The sequence below is a fragment of the Myxocyprinus asiaticus genome, chromosome 9, assembly GCF_019703515.2.
Source record: "Myxocyprinus asiaticus isolate MX2 ecotype Aquarium Trade chromosome 9, UBuf_Myxa_2, whole genome shotgun sequence".
In the NCBI taxonomy this organism is placed as follows: Eukaryota; Metazoa; Chordata; class Actinopteri; order Cypriniformes; family Catostomidae; genus Myxocyprinus; species Myxocyprinus asiaticus.
In genome coordinates this window covers 4048735-4075756 of record NC_059352.1, presented here as the reverse complement: position 1 = coordinate 4075756, position 27022 = coordinate 4048735, and the positions used below count along the sequence as shown (strand labels likewise).

Here is a 27022-nt window from a genome sequence, read left to right as displayed (position 1 = left end):
ATATTTTAGCTTCTTCAGAGTATCCACACCTTGTCTTGAGTCCAACTCTGCACACTCATGAGGTGCATACTGAGATGGCTTTTAAACAGTTTTGAAGGAGTTCCCATGTATGTTGGACACTTGTTGACTGCTTTTCCTTCACTATCCACTCCAACTCATTTATTAAAAAATGTGCTGAAGTTTTCGTTTAGTAAAGAATAACATAAATACCATAAATAGGCAAAATGTGTGGATTTTTCTTCAATTTCGGGCACTTTTATAGCACTGTGGAGTCTCATTAAAATAAATAAATAAATAAATAAATAAATTATAGTCTACTAACAATGTCCAACAGTGTATGTACATGCATCACAGTTGATTTGTTTATATATTTATTTTCTGAAAGGCATGAAAATTCCCACCACAGTGTCATTTCCAGCACATCTCAAATTCTGTATTGTGTTTAATAGAATTCTGTGGTGGAAATGACGCCGATGGAAATACGCTGATTTAACATTTTTCAAATAAAATGCTCGACTTCTTTATCTTGCTAAGGCTAATTTCATATAGAAAATTGTATGTATCCTAAATACAAATAATTAAATAATATTTTCACACTTTTTGCATAATTTAGAAAAATTTGGGCTTCATTGGAAATTACTGCCAATACAAATATTCTGCTCACAAGTGATGATTTTTCTTAGCTTTCTTCAAACATCACTTGCCTCATATTTTATCATGGTTAACAAGAACACTAACTTTTGAAAAAAAAAAAAACAATGTGTTGGGGGACGAATTGGTGCGGTGGAAATGACCCCACAACTGTGGGACAGTTATAATAAAAAATAATAATAATTAAAAAAAAAATTCTCACAATAAATATTGAAACTAATTATGTTTATTTGACTCTTTGTTTAGATGATTATAGTTTTAAACATGTAAAAATGTGTGTTTTATAATGTGTTTTCATAATTTAATATTGAAAGTCTGAGTCTGGGACAAGACTAAAACAGTACAAATCAATACATAAAAGGCATTTGAAAGTTTCCAAGCAAGTTTTAATATGACCTTCATTTAAAACAAACAGGAAAAAGTTTAAATCTGTTAATCTACCCCTGGGACATACAACTGACTGAAGTTGAAGAAACGCCCTTATATTTGTCTACAAAATTAAAGCTGAGTATTTAGAAATGCACTTTTAGATCAAAAGGTTTTGAAGATTTTAAGACGAGAAACAAATTCATTCAAGTGTGTCCAAACCTTTGATCTTCCTAGTTATGCTTATCTCTAAAAAATTGCTCTTTGTGAGTGCAAAATAAATGTATTTATAAAAATCCCTATCCAGTAATCAGGACCGACTCAGAAATTCATGAAAAGGTGAAGAAAATGTATTGGGTCAAAAGTTGTGGGAACCCTGAATCACCTATAAAGTCAGTCATGCATTCACAAATGTGCACAAATTGAGATTTAAAAAAGAAAAGGTTTTTGTTTTGTATATAATTTGATTTGTAATGCACTAGCATGTGTTACATGAATCAGAGCCAGACAGCATGACGGATATTGTATATTTTTAATCAAGTGAATTCCATATTTCTCTCTCTCTCTCTCTCTCTCTCTCTCAAACACACACATGCTTTCTGTAGCGTGTGTGTTTTACATGGCAACCTCACGTTTTAGTCCTGTCCAGCGTCCAGCTCAGCATCTCTTCTTCATCTTCCCTCCATTCAACCATTTCCACAGCTCGATTCCAGTCCTTTCTTGTCGCTCTTTCCCAGTCCAGATGGATACACACACGTCTGAGTGTGTGGTGTGTCTCTGTTGTGTCATGAGTAATGATCTGTGGCGTGTTTCACACACTAACACACACCTGTCTGCAGGCGAACCTGGTTGCGGCGTTTGAACAGAGTCTGGCGCTGATGACTGCACGACTGCAAAGTCTTTCAACCACCTCAGAGCAGAAGGTTAGTGTAAGACACTTTAGTGCATAAGTGACCTGAAAAAGAAGTCTTTAAAAGGTCAAATACTTTTAGAAAATTTATCTTTTTGTTTTTTCTAGTCCTTGATGCCGATTGGTCAATACAGCCATCCAGCTGTGCTGAAATACACAATATAAAACAGCTACATAACAACAAAATTAATAATAAAAGCAGTGTAAATAAACTTGCTAACAGTGAAACCAAGCTAATTAATTATTCAAGCCCAGTGCATGCTGGGAACACTAGCTTCGAAATGTTAAATAAAATGCACTTATTTTATGTAACTGCGAAATTGACTCAAATTAGCAAATAAATATGATGATATTTTTTACTTTAGGATTAAAACATGATGACACATTGTAAAAAATATCAAACAATCGTAAATAACATTTACCTATAAGCCAGAGTATAGACCTTTTTCACACTACGGGTTTTGGAGCGCGGAAGTAAACGTTTGCAGGGTAAACTTCGACAGCGGTGAATGGGAGTGAATGGGAGATCACAGCAAATATTATTTTCATTTACCCATTTGCTCCAAGAGCAAAAGAAAAATTTCACTATTTCATTTGAATGACTTTCCAGAAGAGGAAAAAAATTGAGAGCGGTGGATTAAGACAGTCAGATGGGAGAAGATGCCAAATTTACTGTCACTCTCTCAGCAGCTGTAATAGAAACCCCCTCACAGCTGTAGTAATTCGTTTTTTAAAACTAATTCCAGGGTAATATAACACAAAGAATAATGTTATAAACTTACACTCAATATTTTAAAAAATGATCATATAAAAAATGTGCTAGATTTACGCTGCTAAATAAGGCGGAAACGCGTCATCACAGTCTGTGAAAAAGGTCTATTAATTTTACATGTTTGAATATAGAATTTACTTAATATTTTTAAGTTAATGCTGAAACTCACGTATTCTATGTAGAAAGTACTTAATCTTTTCTGCTATATTTACTTCACCACACATTATTTTATTTATTTTTTCAGTGAAGTTGTGTTTTTGTTTGTTGGGTGATTAGTGTTCACTTTGGAACAAGTTTTTTCAGTTTTAAGTCTGCTTAACAAAGAATATCTTGTTCCAAACACTCAATTTTCTGAACCAGGAAAAACACTATATTTATGCCAAGCTAAACTTAAAACTTCTGAGTTTGTTGGACTTAATTTATCTCATTTGAACTTAAGTTGAGAAAACTTTTTCTCAAAAAATACACACACACACACACACACACACACACACAAAAAGAAGCTTAAGCTTGTTGCCTTCATTTTTTAAGTTTTCTCAATCTCTGATTTTTTTTAGGGCTCAGTGGCGACAAGGTTCTAGCAGATGTTTTGTATGTTGGTTTGAAACGCCTACCTGTTATTCAAAACCATCTTAAATTAGAATAATTTTGTGAATTCTACCATCCAATGTAAATTTTCACTATAATCATACTTTTGTTGTATTTTTGTTAAGCGAGCATGATCAGACCACTCTGGCGAACATAAGGACGAGAGTCAACTATGTTATGAAGGCTGACTTTACAAAAAGGTTTAAATGTGTTCTAAGGACAAAGGTATTTTTCAGAAATATCAGGTCGGGGGCAGGTTGTCACGTGTTTTTAATGTCATAAATTTATACAATTTATCAATATTTGGTGGCCAAAATAATGTTTTGATATTTTTGTATGTTACCTTTTCCACTCTTCTTGTTTCATGAATCGTTTGGTGCTTCATAGTTGTTTTACTTTTTAAATTGTGCTGAAAAGCCAATAATCGGCTGTTTAATGCAGATGTAGGTCTAAAGAGAGTTGAAGATTTTATGATTGCAATGGTGGGGACACGTTCCCCCATCACTGTTCGCATGAAACATGCGCCACTGGTTTAGTGGCAAGCTTTATTGTGACAAATTACCCCTTATAGTGTGACAACATGCCCCACTATATATTTGTATCTTTTTTTTTCCCTGGGTAAGTGTGGTGAAAATGCTTTTTGTAATCAAGACAGCAGAAATCGACTTTCAAAAATAAACCTTCTCCGAGAAATATTTGCTGGGGTAAAAGGTGTGACAACTAGCCCCAGTCTCTGCTTTAGTGTGTTGCAGAAAGATGGCACTTTAGGAATTTGCTTGGTAAAACCAGTACATAATGTCATCTTCTGATTTTAGGATTCTGAGCTACAGGACCTGAGGGAAACCATAGACATCCTGAAGACCAAGAACACAGAGGCACAGGCCATCATTCAAGGGGCGCTCAATAACCCTGAAACCACACCCAAAGGTTTGGATCTGACTATGAAACTATTAGACAGATCGAGATGCATGACTATATAAATAAGTGGGAAATGCATACAAAAGGAGAATTGTTCTAGTAATAAGTGTACTGTAAATCACTATGACTATAAAGCATCTTCTTTATGACACATTTTCCCCCTCAGAGCTGCAGATGGACCGGCAGAACTCAACAGAGAGCATCTCCAGTCTGAACAGCATCACCAGTCACTCGAGTGCTGGCAGTCTGAAGGAACAAGATGCTAAGAAGAAGAAGAAGAAGAGCTGGGTGAGGAAGTTGACAGGATAAGGAAATATGGGACTTTAGCTGGTCCAAGCTAATCTGCACGGTTGACCCCAGCAATAAACCAGCTCCCATGTTCCAAACACAGCGTGTTATAGTTTAACATGCTAATACAATGCATGAAATCCTCAGTCCTTAAGACACGTGTGATTATGACAAAGAATAACATTGCGATACCAAAGATCCTGTTAAGTTGGATGTGTGGTATTGTTTGCTATTGTCATGGACAGTTCCAACGTTGCAATTAAATATGATTGTGATCTTTTCCCCATGCTTTCCTGTTTCCTCTTTTACAGGTGTATGAGGTGAGTCATTTAGCCATCACACCCCCATCCCATCCATCTCAAACTTTGTGTATACAAAGTCTACATTGTTATCTTCATCAATATCATGCTGTTCAACAGACTCTATGTCAATAAGTTTGTTGTCTCACCAAAAGTTTTTTGTCAGTAGAATTTAATGTTAAACTTGTAGTTTTATTGTGCTTATTAATGGTAGAATAGCGTACAATCCAAAATACAATACTTTAAAGGATGAATCTCATGAAGGACGTGTCCCCCCCCCTTAAAAAAAAAAAACAATTTTAGGACACTTGAGATTATTTTGCATTGTGACATTTTTATAACACTGAAAAATATTTTATATATTTTTTTTTTTTTTAAGATTTACGCATTGAACTGTTTAATGTTTTTTAAAAATTAATAAAACTTAAGTTTTTATTTTCAATTAATTTTGATGGAATTTTGTTATGATATTGAAATGTCTAAATTATAAAAATCGGCTAAAATATATACTGTACATTTTCTTTGAGTCAATCAAACTCAAATTCTTATAAATGTAATACAAACAAATAAATAACAAATAATTCACATCAGTGTAATATGAAAGAAACATGATTAAAGATATAAATTGAAAAGTATGTATGCATCATGTTGGTTTTTGTTGTACTGATTTTAATTTAGTAAGATGTTTAAAGTACTGAGATGCATGTTATGTCATGATATGCAAAAGATATTTTTAATTTCTTGTGATTTTGGAAATATGACCCAGACCCAGATGAGATTCACCCTAAAGGCGTATTGACTGGAAAAAAAAATTATGTAACACATAATGTTTCTGTTGGCGCACTATTCTTCATAATTTCATTCTTTAACCAATTAAGCTCCGCCGGCGGGCCCGCAAGAAAAAAAACTGTCAAACTATTAATAACTACAGTCTTGACCAACACAAAATAGGTGTCGTTTGAAAGCTTAGAAGCTCTACTTTCCAATGCATGCAGGCATTATGACCAAAACTGAGCAAGTGCTTTGAAATTTGCAGACAAATCAGAAGTGTTCCGTTTTGATAATTTATAATAATAAAAAAAAAGCACTTTGCACTGTACGTATTATTGTAATCAGTAAAAACATTAAACTAATCAAATAGCCATGTGTCATATGTTGTTAGAAAGCTTAGAATGCGTAAATACAACCAGCATATTTGTTTTACTCACAGACAAAAATATAGAGAGTAATAGCCAAGTATATGTCTTTGACATTTATGTTGGTGTTGCTTATATGCCACGTTTTGGCATAGAACTTCATGAAAAATAAACAACATAAAATATTACATACCGTTAGAGGAGGTGATTATCTTTCAAACAAGCCCACACACAAGGTAATCGGATTCATAGATCATTAGATAATCCACACGAAGCACAATGTTACATATGGCCACCAGGAGATGGCGCCATATGAATGACACAGATTCAGCGAGTCAAATGGTACTCATTCTGTGAAATCTCATTACTAAAATTATGTCTCCATGCTATGCAAACCTTTAGTCATCGTTGTGTTTCCATGTGTAATTAGTTCTTATTTACAATTATTATGTTTATTTGTTTGGAGAGGCTGTATGGAGACATTTTGGACACTGTGATCAATTATTTTTGTAGTGCTGTAACTTTTGATTACTTTGTCTTATCAACACTTATTTTTTCTTAGATACAGTTGACATGATTGGGAACAAAATGTTATTTACCCTTAGAGATATATAATGTAAAATAAGCAGTTTTTTTTAGGCTGAGAGTCTCAGAATGCATCATAATCTATGTCATTAATTTGTTTTAAAGTTTTCTTTACAATGATATCAAACACTTGACTTGTTTGTTTGTTTTTTTGTCGAAAATGTCATAATCTTGCATTTTGTTGCTATTTGTTGTCATTACGAATGCAGGTCTTCTATACTAACACTCTGCAAATCCATACAAATTTTTAAAGAGAAAAAGATAGGTTTCCACAAGATAAAGTTTATGCTTTACACCCGTCATTTCTCTGCTTTTCTGTACATACAGTTAAGAAGCTCCTTCAACAAGGCCTTCAGTAAAAAGGGTTCCAAAGCATCATATGCAGATATCGAGGAGATCGCTACACCAGTCGCCTCGGTGCCCTCGTCGCCCAAAATCCACCATGATGTTGAAAACGGCCCTGCAACAGCCTCCACCTCAACATCTGGGTAGGACAAATGATTTAAAAGTGCATTGTTGTACACTAAAAACCAGGGTTGTGGACTCGAGTCGCATGACTTGACGGCACTGCAACTACAGTTTGGGCGTGAATTATTTTGCATGCCTCGTTGCTGAAACCAGCTAAAAGATGCACTGTGGACCAACGAAGGTAGGGTTGCCACCCGTCCCGTAAAATACTTGATCATCCTGTATTTAAAGATGAAACGATGCATCCCATATTGAATAAATATGGTACACAATTTGTCCCATATTTAAGCTGGTCAGATGGTGTAACGTTGAAATCGTTCCAGATCGTTCATTTAACATTAAGTAGGAAATTTTGCCTATAGTGGGGAAGGGGTCTGAAAAGTCCACACATTGTGCTAGAATGTGCTGATGCTGTGGAGGGTGTAATTATTATAGTAATTAATACTTGGACACTAATTTGGGCAAAGAACACTAATGACTTGTTTAAGACTTGATGCTTAAAGTTGAGGACTAGAGACTTGATTTGGACTTGCCTGTCTTGACTTGGGACTTAAATGCAAAGACTTGAGACTTCCTTGTGACTTGCAAAACAATGACTTTTTCCCACCTCTGCTAAAAACTATTGAAATGTTAGAGGCATTTTGACCCTTCATAGTTTGCTTTTGTTTACGTCAGGTCATGTGAGGGCACAGAACAAGATGAGAAGGTGGTGTCCGAGTTACGCACAGAACTGTGGGAGAAAGAACGCAAACTGACGGATATTCGTTTAGAGGCGCTGAGCTCCGCTCATCAGCTCGAGCAGCTGCAAGAGGCCATGACCAACATGCAGGTGTGTGATACCATTTACATGACTTAATCACATAAGACCAACATGATTTGAAGAGGTTTTTGTGTAATTAATGTTGTTCCAAAAATACTTTTATGGAATTTTTTAAGACTGCCCTTTTCTATCCAGTGAAAGCATACAGTCACCAGTGGCTGTCAAGCTTCATAAATGACAAAAAAGCACCTTTAAAGTATAAAAGTAGTCCATATGACTTGTGCACTATATTCTTTGTCTTCTAAAGCCATACGATAGCTTTGTGTGAGGAACAGACCGAATTTAAGTCATTATGTACTGAACATTCCCCTCCGCGACAGCTCTGAAATCTCACTTCTGCATATTTAAGCTTGACGCGTTCAGTAACGACACACAAGAAACAATGCCAGTTTCAAAATAATTAGAAAATGTACATATGCAAATGAGATGCAGGTTTGGAACTACACGAGGGAGAATAAATGATGACAGAAGTTTCATTTTTGGGGACTATCCCTATGAGTTATGGCTGATAATTACAAGTTCCTGCTTTGCCATTTAAATTCACAGCTTACGGTAGAAAACCTGAAGGCGGAGAATGACCAGCTGAAGACTGGTGGCCCCTCCTCCCGACCGCCAAGCTCCACCTCCCAGTCATCTGGGCTCGGATCATCGGGCATCTCGTCACCACGGCAATCAGTGTCGTCTTTCAGCAAAAGCTTTGGTGCGGGTCAGAATGAGCCTTACCCAGGTAACATTTGTACTCCTTTTATGAAAACACACATGATTAAAATATTCTATTAACTGGATAAAATATAAATTATCATTCTTTAAGTTCTGCGTTTCCTTTCTTTATATTATATTTCTCACAGATGTCTTTCAAAGCCCCACCACGACTTTGCAAAAGGATGAAAGCCTTGTCAGAGTTGTTGTTCGCATGCCAAATCAGCACATATTTCAAGATGTGAGTATTTCCTACAAGCAGCTGCATACTAATGATCTAGCACCCAATACAGTATATTATACATAATAAAACGGATATTTCTGACTCTAAAAACTGATTAAATGAGTCATGTTATTGAATTCAAGATTAATTTCAATTAAGTAAATATAAAAAAATATATATATATTTAATAATTGAATTTTTGGTAATTTTATTCAATTTAATGTAATTAATAATCTATTTAATAATTTAAATAAAAGTGTCTCTTGACACCCATAAACAATTCACAGTTTGGCTAGCGATCTATATTATGTGATGGAAAATTTTAAGAATTTATTTAGATAATAATAATAATAATTATAAATGTAATTAAGAACTGTGGTTTCCTATATCATATTGATGTTTCTGCTTTTTTATAAATATAAGCAATAAGCCATGAGGTGCCATGTGTTACAGTGATTTTACCACAGTTTACCACAGGTTTTAGACTGGTAAAATCACTGTAAATCATGGTTCTGAGTGGCTTTTTGCTTTATTTGACATTTATCAAATTACATGTGGTCCGAGTGCATTCATAACTTTATAATCTGCTCATTTTAACCCAAATTCTCAATCTTAGGAGGTAAAACAGCAGGAGTTTTTCATTGGCTCGGTGAAAATCAGCGGACGGACGGACTGGTTTGCTCTCGACTCTGCAGTTAGCTGGGCTTTTAAAGTGAGTGAACTAAACTTCTTCTATGGAACAAAAACATTCACAAGTCTAGACATATCTTCAAAATTAAAACGCCTGCAGAGCGTGAAAAGATCATCGCTTCTCATTCTCTGTTCCTGAAGGAGTATTTAACAGTGGTGGACCCAAGCTCCAGTCTCGGTCTCTCGCAGGACTCCATCTACAGCTACAGTCTGAGTCATCTCAAGAGGGTTTTGGGTGCACAGCCGCCCGAAACCCTACCGGTACGCCTTTACACGAAAGGCTCGCCCTGTATCAGTGTGGCCCTGAAAGGTCAGTGCAGTGAAGTTGGTGGGTAACAATAGAATGAAATCCCTTGACTTATTACACAGTTTCTGGAATATTTGATTCTGATTGGTAAAAGTAGAGTGATATATCGGTTTTACCAATTAATTGGTGCAGATATTTGCTTTTTAGAACTATCATTATCGGCAAGTATCAGCATAGATATTTACCGATAACCGATAGTTCCAAAAAGCAAATATCTGCACTGATTAATTGGTAAAACTGATATATCGGTCTATCTCTACCAGTCAGAATCAAATATTTAGATACTTTTTATTTATTTATCCATGTTCCTCATTGACAGTATTTTTCCATGTTTTTATCCTCACTTCAATGCATATTTTGAAGCGAGGACATGCAAAGAAAAATACGACTATAAAGAAACATGCCACGTCAGCACATATATTGTGTCTCCAACGTCATATCTTGTGAATAATAATAAACCTTATTCCTCATTAAACCTCCTCTGGTGAATATTTAGGCTATAAAAACCTTAATTTGGTAAATAGCCTATCTAACTATTGAGCATTGTAATGGAGCCAAATCTTCATTAATTTAAAATAGAGTCCCTGGTGTGTTTCAGGCTTGTTTATAGTTAAAAGTCCTGTCTTATGCACCAAACCTTAATTTTTTTGGTTATCATTGGGTTTTTGGTTGAACATTAAACTGCATCTGGTCTGTGTCCATCATAGTAAGAAAAATAATAATAATAAAAAAAATGTAATACACAGATCAGCCACAACATTGAAACCACCTGCCAAATATTGTGTAGGTCCCCCTCATGCCGTCAAAACAGCGCCAACCCTCATATCAGAATAGCATTCTGAGATTATATCCTTCTCACGACAATTGTACAGAGCGGTTATCTGAGTTACCGTAGACTTTGTCAGTTCGAACCAGTCTGGCTATTCTCTGTTGACCTCTCTCATCAACAAGACATTTCCGTCCACAGAACTGCCGCTCACTGGATGTGTTTTGTTTTTGGCACCATTCGGAGTAAATTTTAGAGACTTTTGTGCGTGAAAATCCCAGGAGATCAGCAGTTACAGAAATACTCAAACCAGCCCATCTGGCACCAACAATCATGCTACGGTCCAAATCACTGAGATCACATTTTTCCCCATTCTGATGGTTGATGTGAACATTAACTGAAGCTCCTGACCCATATCTGAATTATTTTATGCACTGCACTGCTGCCACACGATTGGCTGATTAGATAATCACATGAATGATTGTTGGTGCCAGATGGGTTGGTCATTGGCTCTGCGCACAGAGTTGCAGACCCGCTTATTTTAATGACAGTGGACCATAGCAGAGAAATACAGTGAGCAGCAATATAGATGGATACTGGCATCTTTTGTAAAACACACTGCAGAAAACGAGAATGAAGTGAAGTGAATTCAACTTCATGTGTCAGAAATGAATCTGACCGTTTAGCTAAGCCAGGTTTGTGAACAGGACAATGTGCTTCCAGAGCGCCTTTGAACTATAACGTTTTTTTTTTTTCGTCTAAAATTAGCTTTATTAATCAGCATGTTTTGAGCCTTTCACAAACAGTTTATTTATGTGAAAATTAATCAAAGATCATCTCTTGCATAAATGTCAAGGAAAAACAACCAAAAAAGTGATTTTACTAGTAGTATAGTGGAGTTCTCATGAGAACGTTTCCATTATTTGATAGTCTGACCATTTATAGGCCTAGTTAACTTTAGCGAACAGTATTTTAAGCTTCACTATTTGTTTGTACATTGTTTGTTGTTGGTAGATTTTCATTTTCAAAATAGTCCATTCAGACTTTTACATTTTCAAAATGTACTCTCAGGGGATACCCCTGAACCCCCAAACAGTATATTTCCTCAATAGTCACAAGGCCTCCTATTCCCCTTGAGTATCTGAAAATATTAAAACACAAACACTGGACTGTTGTCATTCAGTTTCAAAATGAACAGTTGATTTTATCTTTTAATATTATAACAAAGTGCTCTCGATTGATGAACTCATTGAAATATTTTAATCTTTTGGTAGAAGATCCCCCAAACCAGGGGTGGATTTAGCACTAGGCAAAGGTAGGCAACCTCCTACGGCCCCCAGAAGCCAAGGGCCCCTATGCTTTTTTATTATCATTAATGCTAAATAATGTGTGCTGAAATTTTAAATATCACTGTTACAACACCGATATGATTGAGATCACTGTTATTTTCACCATCAATACAAGCAACCCCCTCCTCCCTCAGATCAGACTGTAAAGGAATATTCCAAGGTTTTATGCGTCTACACAAGTTCATAAACAGGTGAAAGTGAGCCAAACCGCTCGGACAGTTTCATGTGATTTCACCGTATACTCTGTTGCAAGTTACAAGCTAAGCTACATTGTTGCTAGTTCAGTTTGAATTGAATTTGTGGAGAGAAAAAAATTCAGCAGAATCAGGACTTCAGACTGTTGACTAATTTTTGCCTTATTTTGCAGCGTAAATCTAGAAAATGTTTTTATGTTTTCAAATTTAAAAGTTGATCAAAGCCTTCTCGAAACATGCAGTCAACTTTTAGTCTTATATACTAAAATATAGTTAATTCAAGGTCAATTTGATGGAGGAAAAGTGCATTAAGAAAGAGTAAGTACAGTACTGTGCAAAAGTTTTAGGCATTTAAGATGTTTCACAAAAGCATTTGTCTTAAGATGGTTATTTATATCTTCAGCTTTAGTGTGTCAATAGGAAATATAAATGTTAGACTCCCAAACATTACTTTTGCAAATAGAAATGATTAGAATAGAAGAACAGGGAGCCCTGCAACAGATGTCATGGCTCCCACAAAGCCCCCCACTGAACATCGAGTCAGTCTGAGATTACATAAAGAGACAGAAGCAGTTGAGACAGCCGAAATAGAAAGAAGAACTGTGGCGAATTCTCCAAGAAGCTTGGAACATCCCATCTGCCAACAACCAAGAAAAACTGTGTCCAGGTGTATCTAGGAGAACTGGTGCTGTTTTAAAGACAAAGTTGGCCACACCAAATATTGATTTAGCTTTTTTTATGTTTACTGGACTTTGTATGACATTAATTGATAAATGAAAACTGTTTATGGCATTATTTTTGAAGACATCCTCACTATGCAACATTTTTCACACGTGCCTAAAACTTTTGCACAGTATTGTAGTTCATAGCTGCCAGATTGTGTTTTTTGTATAATGTGTTGTCAGACATTATTATTCGCTCCTTTTTAGAAATGTAGCACAACCAGGGAGAAAGACACAACCAGGGACACATTTTTGTTTGCAGTCTAGTGCTGTCACAGAGACCGATGAGGTATCTCAGGACACTTATTGTATTTCAGTGATATCTTTCAGGACGTAGTAATATTTTCTCCGTACCATTCCATAAAATAATAATAATAATAAAAAGCTTACAACACCTTTAAGAGAAAATCGACATAAATGTGTGTCATTGAAGAGGGCCTGTACTTTGCCTAGGGCCCCCAAATCACTAAATCCACCCCTGCTCAAACCCTACTACTTTGGCTTTGTCTCTGGAGCCCCAATGTGCTAAACCTTGCCCAGTTTTAAAGAGACTGTTTTGACTTTGATGTTTTTTCTTTTACAAAGTACTATTACTGCCAACTTGGACATTTACAGTTAGGCCTACTATTTCAAACAGTTACCATTCCTTATGTCATTTCATAGCTATACTAACTACGAACACCATGTAAGTTATTGTCCGGACCTTTGCTGGGAAGGAAATGGAGAGACCGGACCTCTTGGAACTTTAATTGAATACCCCTGTTGTAGGCTGTAGTAACCATAGTTTTCTGGCAGAAACCAGGTTTTACTATAGTAATATTGTAGTAACCATGACTGTGGGCTAACCATGTTTTTTTTGTTTTTGGCTTGGTTTTAATAATCTTGTGTTTAATATGGTTTTACTTCAAATACCATGGTCATTGTAGTAAAACCATAATAACTACAAAATCATGATTTTTATTACCATTGTCTTCATTCTCCAGTATTATTCTTATGGTTTTGCTATGAATATCAAGGTTAAAATATGGTTACTGTAACCATGGTAAGAAATTTCATTTCAGAAAAATGTTTCCCGCCCAGTCCCACCTAAGGGGCTCCGTAGATTCGCCTGTAGAAACAAAATGAAGGGAATTTTTACTGTTGCACTCTATTGCCATTCAGTTTCATACACACTGTCTCCTGTAATTGCAGGTCTGAAGGAGAAGTGTGTAGATGTTCTCGTGTTTGAGACACTGATACCAAAACCCATGATGCAGCATTACATCAGTCTGCTGCTCAAACACCGGCGGCTGATCCTATCGGGTCCCAGCGGCACAGGAAAGACCTACCTCACCTACCGGCTCGCAGAGTACCTGGTGGAGCGCAGCGCTCGAGAGGTCACGCCCGCCATCGCCGTCACATTCAATATGCACCGCCAGTCCTGCAAGGTAAAATGGGAAAATCAGACAGAGAGGCAATGACCTTGAGATACTGGATATGGGCATCTTGTTAGCAATCATTTTTTGTTGTTTCCAAACACATCATTAAAGTGTCACACTAAAATCTATTACAGTATGTGATCTTAATATAAATAGTAGACGTCCGCACTGGCATTAAAGGGATAGTTCACACAAAAATGAAAATTCTCTCATCATTTACTCACCCTCATGCCATCCCAGATGTGTATGACTTTCTTTCTTCTTTCTTCTGCTAAACACAAATGAAGATTTTTTGAAGAATATCTGGAGCTCTGTAGATCCATTCATTGCAATTCAAGAGGGTCCAAAACGTTGAAGCTCAATAAAGCACATAAAGGCAGCATAAAAGTAATCCATACCACTCCAGTGTTTAAATACAGTACATGTCTTCTAAATTGATATAATAGGTGTGGGTGAGAAACAGATCAATATTTAAGTCCTTTTTTACTATAAATCTCCACTTCCACTTTCACATTCTTCTTCGTTTGTTTTTGGCAATTGTAAAAAAATATATATGTTTAGCAAATTTTTTACATTATTCAATAGTCCATACAACCTATGTGATGTCAATGTGATGTGTATGTATATTGTAAAATAATAAATTGCACTGATGAATCGTGCACAATAAGACCACGGACATGGGGTCCATTTTAATTAATCATTCAATCTTACTGGGTTTTGTCATTTTATCCCAATAGGACTTGCAGCTCTACCTATCCAATCTAGCCAATCAGATTGATCGAGAGAGCAACACAGCAGAAATCCCATTGGTTGTCATCCTGGATGATGTGCACGATGCGGCATCCATCAGTGAACTTGTTAATGGTGCTTTAACCTGTAAATATCATAAATGGTGAGTACATACTCTACAGTATATACACTCCATATTGGCAAGACTAGTAGGTTTCCAAGTGGTTGGGTTATTTTAATAGTTTTAAGAGCTATTTTGTCTCCCTTTTCAGTCCATATATAATAGGGACAACCAATCAGCCAGTGAAGATGACCCCGAACCATGGACTACACCTCAGCTTCAGGTGGGTACTAACATAAACATTACTAACATTACTATCTAAGGTTGTTGTAATTTGTTTGTGAAATGATGAATGAACTGCATGTTATTACAGAGATTTTTAACATCTCTTTTTGACTCAGTACATCAGACTGCCAAGAGACATTTCTATACCAAATTAACAGTTTTTTATTTCCAAGATGACAGCTCACATGCAACGTGATGTGGTCATGTGACAGCAGTGTAGCATACTACTGTTTGAAATGTTTATCATGGAACAATGCCTACTGTTTTACGTAAAACTTTTTTAAAATAGCATGCATTGTACATTGTATACTGCGCAGTATTCAGGAAGTATTTCTTTTCGAACATGAGTTATGGGCCGTGTTTGGAAATGGGAAAACAGGAAACAGGATGTGAAACAGGAAATGTTAAACAGGTGAGGAAATCTTGTCATAGTAAATAGGGAGCCTCCAAAAACAACCTAGTGCTTCAAGAGCAAGGATCATTCGAGACTTGTCAATTTGCCAACAGATGCTTCAGCAAATAATTCAGCACTTTGAGAAAAATGTTCCCCAAAGACAAATTGGAAGGATTTTGGGCATTTCACCCTCTACAGTGCACAATATAGTTAAAAGATTCAAGGAATCTGGTCAAATCTCGGTCATAAAGGGCAAAACGAAAACCACTTCTGAATGCACATGATCTCTGATCCCTCAGACATCACTGTCTTAAAAAACATCATTCATCTGTAATGGATATCATGAACATGGTATTGGGATTACTTTAGTAAACCTTTGTTAGTCAACACCACTCGCCGCTGCATCTACAGATGCAAATTAAGACTTTACTATGCAAAGGAGAAGCCATACATCAACACTGTCCAGAAGTGCTTCTGACTTCTCTTGTCTCGGTCTCATCTGAGATGGAAAGTAGAACAGTGGAACCGTGTTTTTTGGTCCGATGAATCCACATTTCAAATAGTGTTTGAAAAGTACAGCCGTCGTGTCTCTCCGGGCCAAAGAGGAAAAGGACCATCCAAGCTGTTATCAGCGTCAGGTCCAAAAGCCAGTTTCTGTATGGGCCAGGGGTGTGTCAGTGCCCATGGCATGGGTAACTCGCACATTTGTGAGAACACCATGAATGCAAACAGATATGTATAAATTTTGGAGCAACATATATTGCCATCCAGCACCATCATTTCCAGGGATGTTCCTGCATTTTCCAGCAGGAGAACTTCAAACCACATACTGCTCGGATTACAAGTGTATGGCTGTGTAAGCAGAGAGTGCGGGTGCTAGACTGGCCTGCCTGCAGTTCTGACCATCTCCAACTGAGAATGTGTGGTGTATTATTAAGCGCATTAGATGGCAACGAAGACCCCGTACAAATGTGCAGCTGAAGACCTACATAATGGATGAATGGTGGAAAATTTCACTTTAGTAAACTTAACAAACTTGTGTCTTCAGTGCACAAATGCTTAATAAGTGTTATTAGAAGAAATGGTGATGTTTCACAGTGGTAAACACTCGACTGTCCCAACGTTTTTGGAGCGTGTTGCAATCATCTGATTTGAAATTACTGTACATAAAAAAAACTATGAAATTCACAAGGTAAAACATCATATAAAGTGTAGTTGTAGTGCTTTCAATCTAGCAAAGGGTGAATATTATTTACAAATCAACGTTTTTTTTAATTAGCATTTTTCATACTGTCCCAACTTTTTCGTAATTGGGGTTGTAATTTGTAGTGGATTACTGTTTTTAGGTAACTTACCCAACACTGCATATACAGTATTATACAATTTAATGTTAACAAATTATATGTACACAAAATTTCTGAAACTAATGGAACATTTATTTTGTGCAGTATTTATTTAAATGCTCAAAGTGCATTATCCATTTACATAGGCTGTCAATCATCTGTCAATCAGCCAAGCTACTGATGCTGATAATCTTAAAATTGCCAAATATCGTCGAATTTATCAACCTTGCTTATGTATAAGTACATTACTGTTTGTGTGTGTGTGTGTGTGTGTGTGTGTGTAGTAGCATGTGCTTTGTTTGACTTATGTCTATGTTTCGGTTTATCTGTTTAATCCATTAAGAATGGTGACGTTCTCCAATAACGTGGAGCCAGCCAACGGGTTCCTGGTGCGTTACTTGCACAGAAAGCTCATGGAGGCAGAAGATCCCAGGAGTGTGCGCAATGAAGATCTGCTGCAGGTGCTGGACTGGGTGCCCAGACTCTGGTACCACCTGCACACCTTCCTGGAAAAACACAGCACCTCTGATTTTCTCATTGGTAATTGTTAAACGCGTGATTTTTTTGTATTATACCAATATTGTAATGTCATATTATGGCAAAAATGGTGAACATAACAGTTAATGGAGCAGTTTCCTTTATATGTTAATATAAATTTTTACCTAATTTATTGATGTTGATTTAAAAATAAAGTTAATTATTTCATGGACACGTTTCTCCATTCTGTGTTGCTGTAGGCCCTTGTTTCTTCCTGTCCTGTCCCGTCACAGTAGAAGAATTCCGCACATGGTTCATTGATCTGTGGAATCACTCCATCATTCCATACCTGCAGGAAGGAGCCAAAGATGGCATTAAGGTGGGTCAAAGTCGTTCTCATTGACCCATGGTAGTTAAACTTTGATTAAACCAACCTTGCATCAGTTGTATTGTTTCTGAAGCTGTTGTGTGTATGACTGTAGGTTCATGGGCAGAAGTCAGTTTGGGAGGATCCAGTGGAGTGGGTGAGGGGGTCTTTACCATGGCCCTCCGCTCAACAGGACCAGGCCAAACTCTGCCACCTGCCTCCCCCCAGCACAGACCCCGTCAGCCCCAGTCAGCCCGGAGAAGATCGGCCGCACAAAGAGACTCCACCCAGCTCTGTTGAGACAGATCCACTGGTCAGTAGCATGCTAAACACGCTGTTATGTGTGTGTGTTTATATATTAGGACTTTTTATATATTAGTCGTTATTGCAAAACAAACCCTGACAGGGTGGTGTTGCAGTACCCTAAAGGGGTTTATTTTGCGATAATGACCGGCTGACTGCACATTATCCTGCTTATTACACAGCTACCTATCAAAGAAATAAATAAATGGACATGAAATATTGATTTGCGCAGATATTATGTTATTAAGTGAGAAGAAAGAGACCACAGAGTCTCCAGAAACAACTTAATTCCACCTCTGGTTTGCGTTGGAGATCTGCTGGTGTTTATTTTGCACAAATGAGCACCTGGCTGCTCATTATTCTGCTTATTACAAGACTACTTGCTAAATAAATAAATACATTTACATTCATTAATTTAGCATGCACGTTTATCCAAAGTGTCCAATATAATCCCAAATTACCCAAAATAAATGGACACAAAATATTGATTTGTGTAGATATCATGTTATGAAGTGAGAAGAAAGAGACCACAGAGTCTCCAGAAACAGCTTAATTCCACCTCTGGTTTGCATTGGAGATCTGCTGGTGTTTATTTTGCACAAATGAGCACCTGGCTGCTCATTATCTCACTTATTACAATACTAATTGCTAAATAAATGGCCATGAATTATGAGTGATACGAGGAGTATTTCCATAGTGGATAAAATTCAATAAAATTAATAGTTGAAAATGGTATCATTCTCTATACCAGCACTCACAAATGTCTCATTGTTTTCTTGTTCCTCTAATCTCTCCTCTTTTCCCAGATGGCTATGCTGTTAAAACTGCAAGAATCTGCCAATTACATCGAGTCACCAGAGAAAGAGACGGACCTCAAACTCCCTCCGCTCTGAACCTGACCTCCTCCATCATCTCTCCTGACACTCACACCGAGGTCCAATCTCCATCAGATGCCCCACACCTGCAGATGACACTGTACTGTTACAATAAATGCTGTTAGTACACTTCACCCATTTATTTATTACATCATCCATCCACATAAATCACAGCAACAAATCTCTCTCAACAGTACTGTGGCTGAACCATGATTCAGTGATGCTAATACCATGGTCCTTTGATATATAATTGCCATATTCCTATAGCATGGTAATACCATAGTATTATCATGGTAGTGTCCAAATAAACATGATAAAGGGTGTCATATGAATCAAAACGTTTTAAAAATATGAACGATTAATCATGATAATTTCAAAGCACTTATATCTGCATATATCTGTTTACAGACGCTAATAGGTATGTAATTATCTCTCCGGGAACCCTTACTGTCAACACCACTGCTGCCCATATACACAACTCAAGGAAACAGGTGCTAAACTTACTAGTGTGCACGTCAAACTTCATCTCAAAGTGGAAAAGTCAAGAACAACAGTCAAAATCTACAGGTGCATCTCAATAAATTAGAATGTCGTGGAAAAGTTAATTTATTTCAGTAATTCAACTCAAATTGTGAAACTCGTGTATTAAATAAATTCAGTGCACACAGACTGAAGTAGTTTAAGTCTTTGGTTCTTTTAATTGTGATGATTTTTGGCTCACATTTAACAAAAACCCACCAATTCACTATCTCAAAAAATTAGAATAAATCATAAGACCAATACAAAAAACATTTTTAGTGAATTGTTGGCCTTCTGGAAAGTATGTTCATTTACTGTATATGTACTGCTAAAGTTTGCTTTAATTACTGCCTCAATTCGGCATGGCATGGAGGTGATCATTTTTGGTACTGCTGTGGTGGTATGGAAGCCCAGGTTTCTTTGACAGTGGCCTTCAGCTCATCTGCATTTTTTGGTCTCTTGTTTCTCATTTTCCTCTTGACAATACCCCATAGATTCTCTATGGGGTTCAGGTCTGGTGAGTTTGCTGGCCAGTCAAGCACACCAACACCATGGTCATTTAACCAAATTTTGTGCTTTTGGCAGTGTGGGCAGGTGCCAAATCCTGCTGGAAAATGAAATCAGCATCTTTAAAAAGCTGGTCAGCAGAAGGAAGCATGAAGTGCTCCAAAATTTCTTGGTAAACGGGTGCAGTGACTTTGCTTTTCAAAAAAACACAATGGACCAACACCAGCAGATGACATTGCACCCCAAATCCTCACAGACTGTGGAAACTTAACACTGGACTTCAAGCAACGTGGGCTATGAGCTTCTCCATCCTTCCTCCAGACTCTAGGAACTTGGTTTCCAAATGAAATACAAAACTTGCTCTCATCTGAAGAGGACTTTGGAACACTGGGCAACAGTCCAGTTCTTCTTCTCCTTAGCCCAGGTAAGACGCCTCTGACGTTGTCTGTGGTTCAGGAGTGGCTTAACAATAGGAATACGACAACTGTAGCCAAATCCCTTGACACATCTGTGTGTGGTGGCTCATGATGCCTTGACCCCAGCCTCAGTCCATTCCTTGTGAAGTTCACCCAAATTCTTGAATCGATTTTGCTTGACAATCATAAGGCTGCGGTTCTCTCGGTTGGTTGTGCATCTTTTTCTTCCACACTTTTTCCTTCCACTCAACTTTCTGTTAACATTCTTGGATACAGCACTCTGTGAACAGCCAGCTTCTTTGGCAATGAATGTTTGTGGCTTACCCTCCTTGTGAAGGGTGTCAATGATTGTCTTCTGGACAACTGTCAGATCAGCAGTCTTCCCCATGATTGTGTAGCCTAGTGAACCAAACTGAGAGACCATTTTGAAGGCTCAGGAAACCTTTGCAGGTGTTTTGAGTTGATTAGCTGATTGGCATGTCACCATATTCTAATTTTTTGAGATAGTGAATTGGTGGGTTTTTGTTAAATGTGAGCCAAAATAATCACAATTAAAAGAACCAAAGACTTAAACTACTTCAGTCTGTGTGCATTGAATTTATTTAATACACGAGTTTCACAATTTGAGTTGAATTACTGAAATAAATGAACTTTCCCACGACATTCTAATTTATTGAGATGCACCTGTATATTTCTCCTCACCGATGTACCACCATACAGGCCACTTAAGTCTTTGCTGCTATGTAAACGAGTTGAGTTTTTTAGATCTTTAATTTCTTTCACCATTGACTGGCCAGAGCGTATGCCATAATCTAACGTTTTACATTTGGAAACACTTATGCAGACTTTGTTAAACCTTTTCTTTCTCTTGCAAACACAGTGAATGCCTTACAACTTAAGTGTAATATCATGTTTCCTGCTGTAGAGGGCAGGATTGAGCAACATTTAGAAAATAAGAATTAGCTCCCTTTCAATTTATGAGTGTGAATTTGAATTGAATTGACCACAGGATGTTGAATTGGAATTTGAAAAAATAACATAATTTATTTGAAATATTTGTATCTATTTTATTGACTAATTAAACATATTTCTACAGTATAAGCTAAGTGCAATACTGTTAAAAACATGTAACACAGCCATCAAAAATTTGTTTACATTTTGCCATTCATTTTGCCCCACAAAATGTTTTCATATAGTTTGCAGATAGCTTTATAAAAAGGAATATTGACATACAAATTTTAATCTGTTGATTTTATAATATATTGAGCTATAATTAGTGGTGAAATTATGTGTTTTTCACCATGGATAATTATTAGATATAGGATAATTATATATATATATATATATTTAACCAAATTTCTGTAGATAGCATTTCAAAACTTTTTTGATTATTAATATTGTCCAATGTTTCTGGAAATACCCCATATGATATGTGTATGATAACATGTTAATGAGTAATTAATACTGAATAATGAAATCATTAAAAACTATACTTACAGCAAGTATATGAAATCCTTTGAATTTCATCCCATTTTCATTGTAATTGAATTCAAACTCGAATTACAACTCTACATCCTGTTTAAAAGGCATTCTCAAGTCAGTTCTGAATGCGAACAACCTTGGTACAGTGTTCACAGAATCAAAAGCCGTTTTCCGGACCCACTTTATATTAGGTGTCTTTAACTACTATGTACTTACGCATTTGATGCAATGTACTTATTATGTACATGTGTTGTTGCATTATACTTACATTTAAAGTACCTGCATTTAATTACATCTGTAGTTACATAGTTAACCTTACCCCTAACCCTACTCCTAAACCTACCCGTACCTAAACTCAGTAGCAGCAAATGTGAATCTTGTGAGAATTTTGCAGAACAACATGTAGTTACACAATAAGTACATTGTATTGTATGTGTTTATATGTTAGTACATAGTAGTTAAAGACCCCTTATATAAATTGAGACATGTTTTCCCGCTAAAGGCTGGCAGAGTAGAAACGCATTGTTAAGATATCAGATCCCAACCACAACTGGCTGTGAACGCGTTCAGCAGCATTCAAACTTTTGTGCACTTTGTATCGCAGTAATGTTGCTGTAGTAAACTTTTACTTGGCTTTGACACTGAGCTCAGGGGTTTGGTTATCTCAGGCCCTTTAATTATCACTCCATACATCTACTTTCTCAGTTAACTGCTCTCTTTGCAGCAAATGGTGCAACTATAGCATGTAAAAAAAAAAAAAAAAACTCAGTGCTTTACTAATTATCAGCCTTTTATTTAGTGTACAAGAGACGAGTACCCCAAAAAAGTGCATTCGGATGTGATGCTGCAAATTGGAGGATAAAGATTAACTTTGATTATTTGGTGCTATCGGATATCACTAAAGAAATAATGGCTACTCGACATTCAATAGTCTTAGTTTCAGAGTGTTTAAGGGCATCTTTAGATACAACCAACTGATAATGACTTTGCTTGTGAGAATAATGACAATTTAAGTTCATTTGTTTGATCCTTTTTTGTAGTAGTTTTAGGTTTCAAATCATCTTTTAGACCTGAAAATTCACTACAGATTTGAATCTTTTATCTAAAGTAGTGTTATATATCAAAATGCAACGTTTCTCATAAATAATGTAGTGTACGTAAATTATGTCCACTCCCTTCGAATGTTTTACCAGGTATCTTGTGTAGTAAGGGAAGAGAGGAACTCGCAGAAAGCAGTGGTGAACCAGTAATTTCCCATCTTTGTACCTGAACATACTACTCGTATGTAAGCATGCATGTAAGAACTGGACTTTGGAGTGAAAGTAAAAAATATAAACTCAAATTCATTCCATTATTCCTTTCTATTCATCATATATCCTACATTATCATTACTCTTCTATGTAAATATGATTTTCATAGGTCCTTCTCTTCATGGACACAAAAAAATAAAAAGTCCAAAAATGGTTTGGTGGAGTTTATTAGCCGGATAGAAAAGGCAATTATTACTTTTTATTAGCCTTCTTCATTTGCACTGCTGCTTCCAGTCGAAACATGTGAGATTTATATTTGATTACATTCCAGAGGTAAGACAGTGTGGCAATGGCTTTTGTAACTTATGCACATCAAAAAATAAAAAAATAAAACAATTCTCCACAATAGTATCTTCGCTGCATTTGGCCCACTTGCATCTTTTTTTCCCAGTAAAATAATCTAAACATCCTTAAAACAAACGTAATATATTCGAGAAACAAAATTGTATGCAATAGTAACCCTCCCATTTTCTTAGGGTCACTTTAGACCCGGGACAGATGAAGAGTACGTTATAAATACAGCATAGTTTGTGGTAATTTGGACTTTGTTTTGGAATTTGGAATATGGAATTTAGTCCATACTGTTCTACATTATACATTTTGGGACCACAATAAAACTATTTTCGTTAAAGGGGGTCTTTAGTGCCGTTGTACACTAATCGGGAATTTATGCATTTTGGTTTACAATACGGGTCAAAAATGACCCAAAGTACAAAAAGAGGGTGCAGTTTCTTAAGACAATAGGAGGGTTAAGACTTGTTTTCAGTGAATATACTGTACCTTGAAACCTCACTAAATAGGGTTAGATTTGTGCTTAAAACAAGAAAACAAAAATTGTTCTTGTTTAAAAGATGTATGGATAATTTTACTGGAAACCAAGACAACAATGCTGATTAAGAAAATAATGTGTTGCAGTAAAAATACTGCAGCATGTTATTGGTAAAGTGCCACTGAATTTGAATTCAGATAATAGATCAGAAGGAATGAATCTCATTGTGTTATCCCATTCTGGTTTACCGCAAACGGGAAGAGATAATTTAGCAGTTCCTTCTGCCCAATTATAGCTATTCCCATTTCACATCACATGTTAAAGAGGTATGTTGGTGTAACAAAAGCCATTTTACACTGTCTGCATCATGTTCCTGGTTATTGTGCCTGTAACCGTGTGATAGCTGTGCTGTGTTGTGCTAAGTCTCATTTAACGCGACAATTCAGCAACTTTTTACTGTTTGCTTTGTCAATCTAGGAATTGTAATGACAGCATATGGATGGTGATTGCAAAAAAACTGGATTATGAGTGTTTTTACATTGATTTTAGTTTTATTGAAGTGCTTTCTGAAGGTCTGTCTGTTGTTTATGTCTTTATGTATTTATATCTACTGCTATATCTCACATTCTTTAGCTACATTACTTGGCCAACATTGCGTGTTTACATACTTTTGGCCATGAAGTGTATCTTTTCATGGCACCTTTTTTATGTGAACTATAGCACTTGTTGCAATAATTCATTGTGGATGTTGAGTGAAGAACGACAGACTTTCAACCCTGTCACAGGGTGATTGTATGCCATTGTGATGTCTTTGGTTAGGGTCAATTTGGGCCAATGCGAAAGCATTGTTGCGGCTCTTGAATGAACCTACTATACAGTAGATGGTACCAGTGTTGGATCTTTCGCATCAGATGGATTGATTTTGATGTAAAATATTTCAGTATTCTCAGAGGACCCATGGAAGAATGTTACAAAAGATAATACAAAGTGGTGAGAAGTTGCTGAATAGTCCCTTCACTTCATGCAATGCTTGATATTGATTCAGAAGTCCAATACTACTCCATAAAAGGTTATATGATGGTAGATGATGTACGTTACACTGTGCAATGGGTTTCTTAATGTCGTAAACGCACGTCATCTTAGTGTGAAGCAGAATTACGGATGTGTTCTGTCTAATTTGGGGTCATATACTGTAAAAGGAATGATTTTACGTTCTTGTTTGTAATTTCCCCCCAAATGATTATTTGTAAAACTTAAGTTCCATTTTGTACAGAACGTTATAAATGTATACATTGTAAATAGAGTGGCCCTGCATTTGCAACAACAATCATTAAAGAAAAATAATGTCATTAAGAAATGTGGTTTGTATGAGAGAAAGGAGGATGCCCATTATACATGAGGACTGGTGTGCTTCTGATGTTCATAACATGACCACCAAGACGTTGTCCATCTGTCATAATAAAACCACAAAGTTCGTTAAATGCGTTTGTGTCATATGTTATCCTGAAGATGTGATTCCTCATGCTCAAGTTAATGTACAGCTCTGTGGTGTTTTCTATTTAGACAGACAGACATATGATGCCTGGCCAAAAATAAAGTTGCCATTTGGATTTAAATAAGCAGATACTTAAGAGCCTATGATTGGGTCATTACTGCAGTGATTAATATCAATATCTTGAATGATCGTGATCGGAGATCACTAAAACACTTGAAGTCACATCGTAAAAAATCGACAGTAGAACTCACGGCTATGTTTAATAGTGAAAGTAAGAACATTTCCACACACACAATGCGACGAGAACTTGCAGGATTGGGACTAAACAGCTGTGTGGCCACAAGAAAGCCACTTGTTAGTGAGGCTAATTGGAAAAAACGACTTCAGTTTGCTAGGGAGCATAAAGATTGGACTGTGGCGCAATGGAAAAAGGCCATGTGATCTGATGAGTCCAGATTTACCCTATTCCAAAGCAATGGGCATGTCAGGGTAAGAAGGGAAGCACATGATGCCCCCGTCATGCATAGTGCCCACTGTACAATCCTCTGGAGGCAGTGTTATTATCTGGAGTTGCTTAAATTGGTCAGGTCTAGGCTCAGCAACGTTATGCGGCAATAAAATGAAGTCAGCTGACTACTTGAATGTACTGAATGACCAGGTTAACCCATCAATGGAGTTTTTCTTCCCTGATGGCATGGGCATATTCCAGTATTACAATGCCAAGATTCATTGGGCTCAAATTGTGAAAGAGTGGTTCAGGGAGCATGAGGAATCATTTTCACACATGAATTGGCCACCACAGAGTCCTGACCTTAACCCCATTGAAAGTCTTTGGGATGTGCTGGAGAAGACTTTACAGAGTGGTTCGACTCTCCCGTCATCAATATGAGATCTCGGCCAAAAATGTATGCAACTCTGGACGGAAATAAATGTTGTGACGTTGCATAAGATTGTCGAAACAATCCCACAATGAACATCATAATCAAATCTAAAGGCGGTCCAACGAAATATTTAAGTATGCAACTTTATTTTTGGCCAGGCAGGATAGATGGATGGATGGATGGACGGACAGACACAGACAGACAAACAGATAATTCTCATTTCAATACATTTTAGTGCTAAATATTGTCAGTATACACTGTTTTGTAGATGTACCATCCAATGTTAAGCTTACTGATCCCAACGGCCGACTGTTGCAATGGATACCTCCACAATTACGGAGTGATGTGGACCGCCTATTTAGTGAAAATACACAGTCCGACTTACTATCTTTTGTTGTTACTTAAACTTTAAAAGTTGTAATTATGTATACACTTACTGAGCACTTTACTAGGAACACTATGGTCCTAATATAATGCCCGACGTGGTCTTCTGCTGTTGTAGACCATCTTCCTCAAGGTTTGATGTGTTGTGTATTCTGAGATGCTATTCTGCTCACCACAATTGCACAGAGTGGTTATCTGAGTTACTGTAGACTTTGTCAGCTCGAACCAGTCTGGCCATTCTCCGTTGACCTCTGTC

General features: G+C 36.7%; 1 pseudogene; it reads left to right on the top strand.

Annotated features, from left to right (window-relative positions):
* Window positions 1-19561, top strand: part of LOC127446383 (neuron navigator 1-like) — a 112180-nt pseudogene extending 92619 nt beyond the window's left edge.
* The last annotated feature ends 7461 nt before the right edge of the window (window positions 19562-27022 follow it).